The 12,846-nt window shown below is 49.4% G+C and overlaps 1 protein-coding gene and 1 pseudogene across 7 annotated transcripts in view; one reads left to right on the forward strand and one right to left on the reverse strand.

Moving 5' to 3' along the window:
• Positions 1–12,466, forward strand: LOC117975841 (barrier-to-autointegration factor-like; annotated as a pseudogene).
• ACTN1 (actinin alpha 1) overlaps positions 1–12,846 on the reverse strand; it is a 105,717-nt gene that overhangs the window by 51,583 nt on the left and 41,288 nt on the right. The window lies entirely within an intron of this gene.

The raw sequence follows: 12,846 nt of genomic DNA on the forward strand, positions 1-12,846 counted from the left end.
AGAGAGAAGAAGGGCAAGTGGTCAGGGGGCTGGTGTTGTCACCCTCATTGGACAAGCCATTTAATGGTGCCGGGGGGTGGGAGGTGGACACCTACTCAGCAGAGCCTCTCAACACAGTTGCCCCACCATGGTCTCATTCACTGCATCAACCAAGCACTGAGCTACCCACAGGGCAGCAGCTGAGGGACCCTACACAGAGCCTGCTACATGGGTGGGAGCAAGCAGGATACATGAAGCAGCAAATTCCCTTAACATCCGCCTCCCAGCCCTCTCTCAAAGACTCATGCCCACCCACATTTGAAAATGCCACAATTCCATTCTTTCAAGTTACCTCTTAAGTTATAAGACTTAGTTTCAATCTTCACAGTTTTAAGACAGAGTAACCCCGAAGGAACATATTAAGCCCTGTTGATACCTTAGGGTAAATTAGTATATTAAATCCTTTCTCACTTGGCAGCCAGCTAAGAGAAAGGAGTAGTAAGTTTTGCTGAGAACAGAATTCAGATGCAGGGTGTCAGGACAAGGGAGAAGAGTAAGCACCCCAATGTGTATCTGTGTGTGCTTTGGGTGGGGATAGGGGCACCCTAAGCTGCAAAAGCATGAAGAGTTCCAGAAAGGGAATGTAAGGAGGTTAAATCAAAGACCATCAGCTTCATAGTTACTTCTCTATTAAGCAGATTATGATCAGGTGAGGCAGCAACTAAGCCATCCTGTGCCAACAGCACGAGCTGGTGGCTCAAACAGGAAGAGGGTGTCTCAACAAACATGAGAAACAAAAGCATGCATCACAGTTTTACATGTCCATCTAAAACAGGTGTCTCTCTCCAGCTGTCTCCACTCTGTGGCAACCAGAGAGAAGAGCTCCCTTGCTTTAGATCTAAACCATTCATTGGCAACTCCAGACTTCTCTGCACCAAATGGCACTACCAATTACATGGGGCTCACCCAACACCAGAGCCATTCAGCTCTCTTCCCACCTGCCCTGCAAAATTCAAAGGGTGGGCAGTGTATCATTCATGTGACAGTAGGAGCCACACTAGAAATACTCTTCCTCATGGGAAAGGTCACAGCTTCATGCTCCCCACCCCCTTCCTCCTGCCCTGGGGAACTCTAAAGGTGAAGTGGCAATAAGTGGGTAGGAAGAGGGAAGAACATCACACCAGCGAGTATCAGGGGAAAAGAAATAGCTGGTTAGATTTAGGAGCAAAAGTTGAAGAGCCTATGAGCAAGAAAGGGAACAGGGGGACAGAAGCTATCACTCCACACAGGCGGGGAGAAAGGGACAGCATTATGATACCCTGTGACTTTGGGCTTAATTTTTCAATCATGTCTCACTAGTAACTTACCAATACGGAATACCTCTCTCTCCCTGCAAACATATCTCCACTCTGCAGGCCAGCCTACTCCCATGATGAAGAGAAACGGCGTATTGTGCTATCCCAGAGCTCTGGGAAGACTGGCACACAGATCAGGGTAGATAGGGGACATACACTGATTTCCAATGTCCTCTCTATCTTGCTTAACTAACTCACTCATCTTTCAAGACTGGGTAGAGATATCACCTCCTCCAGGAAGCCTTCCTGATAGCCACCTGCTCTGTCTGGGCTGGACACACACCCATAGCGCCCTGCATTCACCCATTATGCCTAGCCACTTGTCAGCTCCACACCCCCAGCCTGGAAGCTCCTGGAGGTAGAAACTCAATGTTCACCTTTATATTCCAGAGACCCAGGACACAGAGTCAGGGACACAGCCGTGAACTAAACAGCAAAAGTCCCTGCCTCTGTGCAGCAGACATTCTAGTGGACGTAAGAATTGGGCAGCCAGGTGAAGGAACAAGTGGGGAACTGGATGCAAAGCTGAGAGGGTCCTGGGAGATCCAACTGCACCTTGTGGGTGAGGCTGAATGCTCTCAGGGCAGGGGGTGATGGGACAAACAGTGCTCTTAGGGACCCCCTGGACACAGAAGACAGCTCGGAGGAAAGAGGACGCAGCAGGACAGGGAAGCGTATGTACCAAACATCCTTCCTCCGCTGCTGGCACTGCAGGAGATGAGAGGGCCTTTAGCCTTTATCCTTATTTTAACTTCTTTTTATTGGTAGAAAAATATTAAAGCATTTTTAACTCTTTAAAACAAATATAATTTACTTTGGTTTTGCACATTCTCTCCCAGCTGACACTGGTCTGCCCAGTGTCTTCAAGCTGTGCGTTCACACTTGAGTGTGCGTTGACACTGGGGTGGGTGGTCTTTTCTCATTTATCACCATCCTGGCCATCCCCAGCACCCACTCCCAGGCCCCCAGCACTGAACCTTCAGCCTAAGGTTTTCTATTTCCTTGAGGGGAACTGTGTCAGCCCCAGCAACTCGAAGGGATGCTTTCAGGTCCAATGTGGCCTGAAACATCCGGGGTCCTAGCAGGCACTGCCCTGAGCCCACCCGCCCAGCTGGGGGCTATAAATTCTCACTGTTTACCACCCAGTCGTGGAGGGGGTTGGGATGAGATAAAGGAGGAAGAGGCTGCTGTCGTAAAAAGACACTGCTTTTGAAAGAGGAAAAGTGCTGTTGAAAGCAGCCAGCCCCCTTTCCTGGAAAAGCCAGGCTCAGCCCTGGGAAACAAAACACACCTGTGTTTGCTCAGGTCTCCCGGACAAAGCCCTGGAACATGGCTTTACTAAAACCCCCAATCCTCAGAGGCCCCATAGATTACTGCCTTGAAGGGGGCTCTGGGCACCTCTCAAACTGGAAAGTTTCCCCAACAAGCAGCAGCCACCGCAAAGTTTAGGCTAGAGGAGGAAATGGTGGCGGTGACCCGGTGATCAACAACATGCACTTCAGGACGCATCAGAGCTGGATTCAGTTCTCAGATCCACTATTTACTGGCTGTGTGACCTTCAGATTAACCTTCCTAAACTTCAGTTCCCTTTGCAGTAAAACAGGGATAGTAACAGCGCTCCATAAAAGTTAAAAAGATTAACTCAAAAACATCTGTAAAAAACTTGCCATTTAGTAAGTGCTCAGTGAACAGTGGGGAGGAGGAAGAGGACAGGACTAGCTCCCCCAAAATGTTCCCGGGACCAGGTCTCAGAGGACTTGCTCTTGCTCCTCTGCACTCCCACCCCACATCCTCTCCCTGCCCCCAGCCACCAAACTCTCCTGTCGTAGGTCCCACCCCACCACGCGCTGTACTGTTTCCAAGATGACAACATGCGAGCTCTTTTTTGCACCGGTGCTGGTGTGTTCGTGGGAGAGGGCTGGAACTGTGGTGAGTTCCTGGGAGAGGGCTGGAACTGTGGTGCATTCATGGGAGAGGGCTGGAACTGTGGCGCGTTCGTGGGAGAGGGCTGGAACTGTGGTGCGCTGGTGGGAGAGGGCTGGACCTGTGGTGCGCTGGTGGGAGAGGGCTGGAACTGTGGTGCGCTGGTGGGAGAGGGCTGGAACTGTGGTGCGTTCGTGGGAGAGGGCTGAAACTGTGGTGAGTTCCTGGGAGAGGGCTGGAACTGTGGTGAGTTCCTGAGAGAGGGGTGGAACTGTGGTGTGTTCGTGGGAGAGGGCTGGAACTGTGGCGCATTCGTGGGAGAGGGCTGGAACAGTGGCGTGGGTGCAGAAAACCAGGGATTTTGACAGTGGCCTTGTGCACCTCTGCAGAGGAGGTCTGACAGCTGAACGCACACCATACAACTATATCCTCCCCTCCAGCCTGGGGCAGCCTTGGTCTTGAGGCTCAAGCTCCAGCATGAGGGGGTGGCACCTGCTCCTTAGCAGTGCTCCAGGGGTCCAGCAAGGAGAGGAAGGTCAAAGCCACAGGAGAGGCCCATGCTAGAGACCCACAGCCCCAAGACCTCCAGCCTGGACACCCGGCGTGGTGGGGAGTGCTACCCCGGCAGGTTTGTGGCCCAGCCGCATTCAAACAAAGGGTACAGGGCCATGTTACTGCCTCAGCCCGATGAAGCCCTGCCCTATCTGGCCTCCCCTCACCCCAAGAGCCATCTTCAAGTCACCTCCTTAGGCCATACTCAGGCTCACAGCCTGACAAAGGAGATCCGGGATGGCAGGTCTTCAGTGGATACACTCCGTTCCAGAAATGGCTTCAGGGATGCCGAGAGGTCCCAGGAAAAGTCCTTGGGACCAAGGACCACACTGGGACGTTCCCGCAGAGCAGCGGCAACGGCCTGTTCCCCTCTCAGCAGCCCTGTCTGTACTCCACCTGCCCCGGCCCTGCAGAGTCTCTGAGGACCCGGGACAGAGGGAGGGGCCGCAAAACAGCCTGGACCCCTGCTCAGCCTCTCAATGACCTCGAAGCCACTGCCCATGTCTAATCCAGTTTGAAGGTGGTTTGAGGAGGTGAAGAGTGCAACTGTCCAGCCCTGTAGTTCAGGGTTGCAAAGAGGGACCTGGCCAGGCGCCAACAGAGGGGCCCCAGCCCAGGCTAGGAGCCATGGAGCTGGCCATGGAGACAGAATCACATTGTCCACCTTCTGTACAGGTCTCATAGCCTTGCTCTCACAGATTCCGCTAACCTCTTTTCGTCACATCTTTCACAATTATCATGTGATATACTTCCTTTAAAATGTGTTGGAAAGGAATATGGCTTTTGAGAACGTGCCTTCCCTGCCCCCAAGCTCAGACAGACACACTGCAATGTTTCTTTAGCCACAACAGGCCTCTCTGAGCCTCAGTTTTCACGTCTGTAAAATGGGGGACAATAGCATCTCCCAGGCATGACTGAGAGGAAGTACCCTTATTCAGTAAATAATTTTAGCATAGTAATGTTGTTAATTTATGTGAATAATGACAATATAGTATCAATGTGTCTGAAATATAGTAAGTGTGCAGAAAGTGGTAGTTCCTACCGTCATCATCACTGCCTGAATTTTAGATTCTAAAAGGATGTCTGAATAATCACACTCTGCAAGGAGCTGGGGTACAGAAGATTACCCCAGAAGCATGAGTTAGGGGATGAGCTTTTACAATCAAGCATCCTTCATACCCTTGGTCATGGGGAGAGGGAGAGGTAAATCACAAGACCCTAAAGCAGGAGGGCCATGGGATTCGCTCGGATCACTCTGCAGAAAAGTATCCATGGGAATGCAAGGATTTAGTCACTCTAAAGAAGACTGCAAATCCAGGCCTATCAGCTTCTAGCGGGTGGTAAACCCTGGACAAGTGACTTGACATGGCTCTGCCTTAAGGCACCATCTGTAAAATGGGGGTAGTAATAGCACCTACCCAGAGGATTATTGGAGGAGTCAATGAGACAGTCCACTTAAAACACTGAAAATTATAGCAACTGCAATAATTATCCATTGTTACTATTGCCACCACAATTGGGGGTATAATTATTATAAGTTTATGCTGTTAACACACCTCATAAAAGAATGTTAGAGCTAGAAGAGGTGTTAGGCACCATCCAAGTCAAACCTTGACTTTACGACTAAGGACACAAAAAAGAGAGGGTGAGAGGCTTTCCCCAGTCCACACGGCTGGATTATATTCACAACCCAACCTCCCGACTCCTCCAGCCCCTCACACTTTCTGCTCCACCCGAATGACATGGATTTCAGGTGCAGGCATGGGTGGGTGCTGGAAGGGAACAGCAGAACCAAGGCTGAGATTCTCAATGGTCAAACAGGTAAGCTGAATCTCACAGGGTATCACTGAAAATGGGTCACTGTGAAGTGAAAACACCAACCAGATGAAATCCAGGGGACTGCAGCCAGCATTGGCACAGAGAGTCTGAGTTGATGGAACATCAGCAGAGTTGGCAGAAGATGGGCAGCCCCTCTGGGGCAGCCTGGCAGACAGAGGCAGAGCCCAGGGACAGACAGGTGTTGTCAAGAGGCAAGAGAGATCATTCCAGATGGTAAGCAGACCAGACAGCCCTTTGAGGGGAACTTTGGGAACTGGGGCTCTATGCCCAGGAGGAGAGATGAGATGGCTGAGGGATTCACTGCAAATATCTAAAGATCCTTCCATGAATGAGTGAGTAAACTTGCTGGGTACAGACCAGGCAGAATAGGCCAGTGGTGAGGAATGTGGATTCTACGGCAAGATGGACCTGGATCCACTGAGTGACCTTGTGCATGTGACTTGACTTCTCCAAGCCTCCATCTCCACATCTGTAAAATGGAGATGGTAATAGAACCACCTCACAGGGTGGGGAAGATCGTTGCAGTAGCACGTGGAAAATGCTAAGCAGAATCACCCACACACAGGCTCCAAAAATGGGAGCTACTATTCTTAGAATGAAGGACAGAAAGTTTCAGGGAAGATTAGAGTTCAACATAATAAAGAACAGACCACAAGCTGGCTGTACAGTGTGCTACCTGCGGCTGAAGGCAGGGCTCGGCAAAGGGCACTGGGGAAGGGATTCAAGCAGCCCCTCCAGTTGAGCTAAGTAAGGTCCTTTATCACTCTGACTCTATGAGAGCCTGAGGCAGCCCTTGAAAGGCAGCCCTTGAAAATGTTGGTTTAGAGGATTTTTTTTTCAGCCTGCCAAGTAGCTGGGACTCAAGGTGCACACTACCATGCCCGGTGTGATGTTTAATATTGATTGTCAACTTGATTGAATTAAAGGATGCAAAGTATTATTCCTGGGTGTGTCTGTGAGGGTGTTGCCAAAGGAGATTAACATCTGAATCAGTGGACTGGGAAAGGCAGACCCACCCTCAATCTGGGTGGGCACCATCTAATCAGCTGCCAGCACAGCCAGAATAAAAGCAAGCAGAAGAACGTGAAAAGACTAGACTGGCTGAGTCTCCCAGCCTCCATCTCTCTCCCGTGCTGGATGCCTCCTGCTCTCAAACATCAGACTCCAAGTTCTTCAGCTTTGGGACTCGGACTGGCTTCCTTGCTCCTCAGCTTGCAGATGGCCTACTGCGGGAGCTCGCCTTGTGAGTGTGTGAGTCAGTGCTCCTTAACAAACTCCCCTTTATATATACATCTATCCCATTAGTTCTGTCCCTCTAGAGAACCCTGACTAATACACCCAGCTTTTTTTTTTTTTTAATTTTTCATAGAGACTGGGTCTCTCTATGTTACCCAGGCTGGTCTCGAACTTTGGGCCTCAAGTGATCCTCCCACCTCATCCTCCCAAAGTGCTGGTTACAGGCGTGAGCCACTGCACCTGGCCTAGACCTGTTAGAAGAGTTCAGTCAGACCAAGGGTCACACACGCCAAGGTCTAAGCAAGGTTTCTCAACCTCAGTACTACTGATATTTGGGGTCTGAAAAATTTGTTGGAGGGGGCAGGGAAGCTGCTGTATGCATCATAGATGTTCAGCAGCACCCCTGGACCACATCCTAGTTGCTGGTAACATCGCCCAACCCCAAGCTATGACAACCAAAATTCACCCCTCAGTTCCTCATCTGGAGGAGACAAACACATCTGCCACAGATCGTAATAACAGCAGCAGCTAATACGTATTGACCATTTGCTACACGCCAGATCCTCTCCTGAGTGCTTTACCTCCTTTAACTCACTGAATCATCACAATGACACTGTGGGACAAGTATTATTCTCCCCACTTTAGAGATGAGGAAACTAAGGCACAAGGAGGGGTCAAGTGTAGGACAAGTTAGTCCTCACCTCCTTGTATTTTTTTTAGTATTATTATTATTTGTGATGTATCTCGCTCTGTCGCCCTGGCTGGAGTGCAGTGGTGCGATCTCGGCTCACTGCAACATCTGCCTCAGGGGTTCAAGCAATTCTCCTGCCTCAGCCTCCTGAGTAGCTGGGATTACAGGCGAGCACCACCACACCTGGCTAATTTTTTTGTATTTTTAGTAGAGACGGGGTTTCACCGTGTTGGCCAGGCTGGTCTCAAACTCCTGACCTCAAGTGATCTGCCCGCCTCAGCCTCCCAAAGTGCTGGGATTACAGGCATGAGCTACCACGCCCGGCCACCTCCCTGTATTCTTATGCATTGTTCTTGAAACAGTGGCCCTCTTGGGCTATCCTTTGTTTTTCTACCCAGAAGAAAACATGGCTATCCCGAAATACAAGTATACCAGGGTGCATGAGAGCTACTCAATGGCAACTAGAATACGGCCTCTGTATCACGGCAGGAGGTGGCCCGGGGCAGAAGCAGCTCCTCTGTGCCTCATATGGGAACACAGGCCCTTGGCTGCCACACCTCCAATGAAGAAGAGACAGAAATCTGAACTTACGCTGGGTGTAGTGGCTTATTCCTGTAATCCCAGCACTTTGGGAGGCCAAAGTGGAAGGATCACTTGTGTCCAGGAGTTCGAGACCAGCCTGGGCAACTTCATCTCTACAGAAAAAATCAAACAAAATTTAGCCAAGCATGGTGGTGCACACCTGTAGTCCCAGCTCCTCGGTAGGCTAAGGCAGGAAGATTGCTTGAGCCTGGGAGGTGATGGCTACAGAGAGCCATGATTGTGGCACTACAGTCCAACCTAGGGTGACAGAGTGAGACCCTGTCTCAAGAAAAAAAAAAAAATCTAGATTTTTATGTAGACTCCCTCAGTTTTGAAATGCTGCCACAATATAAAAATAAGACATCCCACAGGCCCCCCAAAAATGTCAGCAGGCTAAATGTGAATTAAGACCCAATGGGTCTTTAGTTTCACAATGGGAAAACATGAAAGCTTTCTAAGTCTGCTAACAAAGTTACACACGTAATAATGTATGACATGCTAAAACAAGCACGCAGCAGACAGCTGTGCCTACCACAGTTAACACTCCTGACAGGTCTTGGGGACATCAGCCATCTGGGAGTCGGCAAAAGCTGGCAAGACTTCCCGTGAGGGGCAGCGGGCGCGCCTCTCCTGGGGCTGGATCAATGAGGAACCCACGTCAATACCTGTCACAAGGGCCTGCAGTTAGACATGTCACGCACATGCTGCCATACTTGTGAATTTTCAAAAGGTGTATTTGTCACTTATTACATGTGCGAAGTAGTTTTCTGATCATTCCCACTGTTGGTGGGTTCAATGACAAAGGCACATCACTGTGGGCAGGCGATTGGTACAACTCTGATGGACAGCAACTCACCAAGGTGAACTAAGATGGGCACCAGCCCTTAGCCCAATTCTGGGCCACCATCCTGAATAAAGACTAATAATTCTAAATATAAAGCAAAGGCTGTAAGCATACAAATGTTCTTGCCAGTATTCCTTGAGAGAGAAAAATTAGAAAGAGACAGAAATTATATTAATAAGGTATTAGATTAAGTATATTAGGCTTCATCATCCACTTAATGAAATATTACATGGCCAAAATGATGGGTTCTGAAACTATGTTACTATGAAAAAAAACTGCTTATATATAATTAACCAAAAAAAGCAGGATTCAAGACTGTATGTACTGCAAGTTTAAAACTATGTGGGCAATCACACAAACATGAAAAAAATGACTAAAAACAAAACACATCAAAATGCTAACAGGGCTTGCACTCCAGTAACTGAACTGATTAGGATTTTTTGCTGTTTTACAGTTGTCTGTAAATGTGGTTGGTTGTGGGCTTTGTTTTTTTTTTTTTTTAAGATGGAGCTTTGCTCTTGTTGCCCAGGCTGGAGTGCAATGGCACAATCTCCACTCACCGCAACCTCCATCTCTCAGGTTCAAGCTATTCTCCTGCCTTACCCTCCCCCGACTAGCTGGGATTACAGGCATGCGCCACCACACCCGACTAATTTTGTATTTTTAGTAGAGATGGGGTTTCTCCATATTGGTCAGGCTGGTCTCGAACTCCTGAGCTCAGGTGATCCACCTGCCTCTGCCTCCCAAAATGCTGGGATTACAGGCGTGAGCTACTGTGCCTGGCAATGTGGTTGGTTTTTATGATGATCTGCTCCCTCTCCCTTCTCCTGTCAGAGAGCTCTCTGTTCTTTTTTTTTTTTTTTTTTTTTTTTTGAGAGGAGTCTGCCCAGGCTGGAGTGCAGTGGTGCAATCTCAGCTCACTGCAACCTCCACCTCTCAGGTTCAAGCAATTCTCCTGCCTCAGCCTCCTGAGTTGCTGGGACTACAGGCGCGTGCCACCACGCCCGGCTAATTTTTGTATTTTTAGTAGAGACGGGGTTTTGCTATGTTGGCCTGGCTGGTCTCAAACTCCTGATCTCAAGCGATCTGTCCACCTTGGCTTCCCAAAGTGCTGGGATTACAGGCACGAGCCACCACACCCGGCTAGAGCGCTCTATTCTGATGTTTAAGCCTCAACACACAATCCAGGCCATCCACTCTGGCTGACCTCCCCAGAGAAGCCTCCATTGACAAAGGTGCTTTTTCCATTTGTTGCACAGTGGAATAAACAAGATAACCCACCTGCAGCCAAACAAGACTAGCTGGGCAGTGGTGGGACAGCCCAGGCTCCAACCTCACGTGCTGGCCACACCTCTTCCAAGCACATCCTCCCACTCTCCCGGAATCAAAAATACCAGCCACCATTCAGGCCAGGGGAGTTAAGTGTTCAGAGGATGGGATCAGGAAACCTGGACCCTGCCCTGGCTCGGCCAGGCGTGTGACCTCAGATAAGTCACTTCAATCCCTTCCAGCTCTGCTAGCGCAAACAAGTCCCTCCTACCTTGCAGGCTGGAGCCCAGAAACTTTTCCCATCAGAACATGCCTAATGAGAAGACACAACCAAACAGCACCCGGGAACAATCTTTTGTTCCTGTGTAGGGTTTATTCTGATTGGTGGGCTCTCAAAGAAAGCCAAAAAATTCCCCAGGGACAATTTCATCTCCATGAACTCAAAACATACTCAGTGTTTCTGTCTCAAGACAGCCAGCTCCTAACCCTCCTCACCAAGCAGACTCCTGACGTTAGTGTCCCGGACAGCATCTAAAAGCTTTATGCTAGAACATTCCTAGCAGGACATAGAAGGACCAGGATCATCGGCTGCCTCCAGGGAGAGAAATGGGAAGGCAGGGGGTGGAGAACACTTGCTTTTCACAGAATATGCTTTTGTTTGAGTTTTGTACCAAAATGTGCTGTCATTACCTTTTTTTTTTTTTAAGTATGCAAATAAAAGAACAGTCTGTCTAGGGGGTGGCGGGAGGAACTGTTACGGGAATTGAAGCTGCCGATTAGGCCTAATCAAGATGACAACCTTCCAAAAGCACCGAGAGTTCGTGGCAGAGCCCATGGGGGAAGAGCCAGTGGGGAGCCTGGCCGGATGAAGTCCTGGGCAAGAAGCCGGAGGAAAGGGGCTTTGACAAAGCCTATGTTGTCCTTGGCCAGTTTCTGGTGCTGAAGAAAACTGAAGACCTCTTCCAGGAATGGCTGAAGGACACTTGTGGTGCCAACGCCAAGCAATCCCAGAACTGCTTCTGATGCCTTTAAGAGTGGTAGGACAACTTCTTGTGATGCTCTCTGGGAAGCCCTCAATCCCCAGCCCTCATCCAGAGTTTGCAGCCATGAAGGGACTCCTCCCCTGTCCTCTACAGAGGAAAAGATTGCTATTGTACTCACCTCTGACGTACTCCAGGGTCTTTTGGGAGTTTTCTCCCCTAACCATTTCAACTTTTTTGGATTCTCGCTCTTGTATGCCTCCTCCTTCCTTTTTCCCTTGCCAATTCCCTGGTGACAGTTATCAGCTTTCCTGCATGGATTCCTGGCCCCGTCTCTCACCCCCACCCTCACTTGCAGTCCATTTGATACCATTTGGCTCCTTTTTTGGCAGAACAGTCACTGTCCTTGTAAAGTTTTTTAGATCAATAAAGTTAGTGGTTTTCAAAAAAAAAAAGAAAAAATAAAAGTCTGTCTGGGAATATATACATTTAATTGTTATGTCAGACCTCTAGGATAGGATAGAGAGGACTTCCCATTTCTCTGGGATTATTTGGCAAGGGTGGGACAAGGCTCAGGTATTATGGAGGAGGAAAAAGGATGTTTCCAAAAGAAAGATAAAAAATGAAAAAATTATCCCATCTATTTAAAAGAATGAGTTTGAGAATAAAATAAGATATAATATAGGGAAAAGGCTCTGAAGAACTTTAAAGTGCCTTATCAGTGTAAAATCTTAAAGAAAGTCATAATTAGGGAGCAGGACATGAGGATACACCAGCAATCACACACATCTCCCCAATAATTAAGACAGCAAACTGCTAACTGGGTAAGATAAAGGGCTGTGCTCTGGCCAAGTGACCCCAGGAAATCACCCAAATGAGCTTCTACACTTCCTGAAAATGGTACACAGCTTCCTATACAAGCCAGCTTCTCGTCTGATGGTCGTTCTTCTCCCTGAGTAGAGCACCCAGGACTCTGGTCTAGGCTCATCGAGTCAAAAACAAACTCGCCAGCCTCCCCAGGCAAGCACCCTGCCAGCCCAAGCCAGCCCCCTGCTGTGTGGGCGGGGTGTGTGAACCAGCAGGGTCCTTGGAGAAGGCCAGGCCAGCACCTGTGCTCAGGGTTGAGTCCCCTGCAGCATCCACTGATGTTGAAGATGTTACTGAGGTGCAGCCAGGGGGCGTGCTGGAATCCCTCTGACCCCCGTACAAGTATGGCCAGTCTGGCCAGGGCGTGGGCCCTGGGTGGTTTGTCTAAGCAAAGACCTGCCCAGAAGTGATCTCAGATGCCCAGTGTTCTGGCACGGTAAATAGGAGTATCTGGCTAACTTATCAGGGGCTGACTGCCAGCCCTTCAAAGCCAGCCGTCAGCTGGTTCATGCGCTGATGAAAAGCAGAGTCTTCGGGAACATCTCCACCCAGATCTGCCTACTTCCCACCCACCTGGGAGTGGCTGCTGAAAAAGCTGACAACCGCCAGGCCTCTGCTGAGACCTGGCACTGCTCTAACAGCCTGTCCCCAGGACATGTGAGTGCTGGGGTCCTGGAGATTCAGAGTGCGGGGGACTGGGGGTGCACCTTGGACTTTGGAACAAGACAG

This window comes from Pan paniscus, chromosome 15 (genome assembly GCF_029289425.2).
Source record: "Pan paniscus chromosome 15, NHGRI_mPanPan1-v2.0_pri, whole genome shotgun sequence".
NCBI classification, from domain to species: Eukaryota; Metazoa; Chordata; class Mammalia; order Primates; family Hominidae; genus Pan; species Pan paniscus.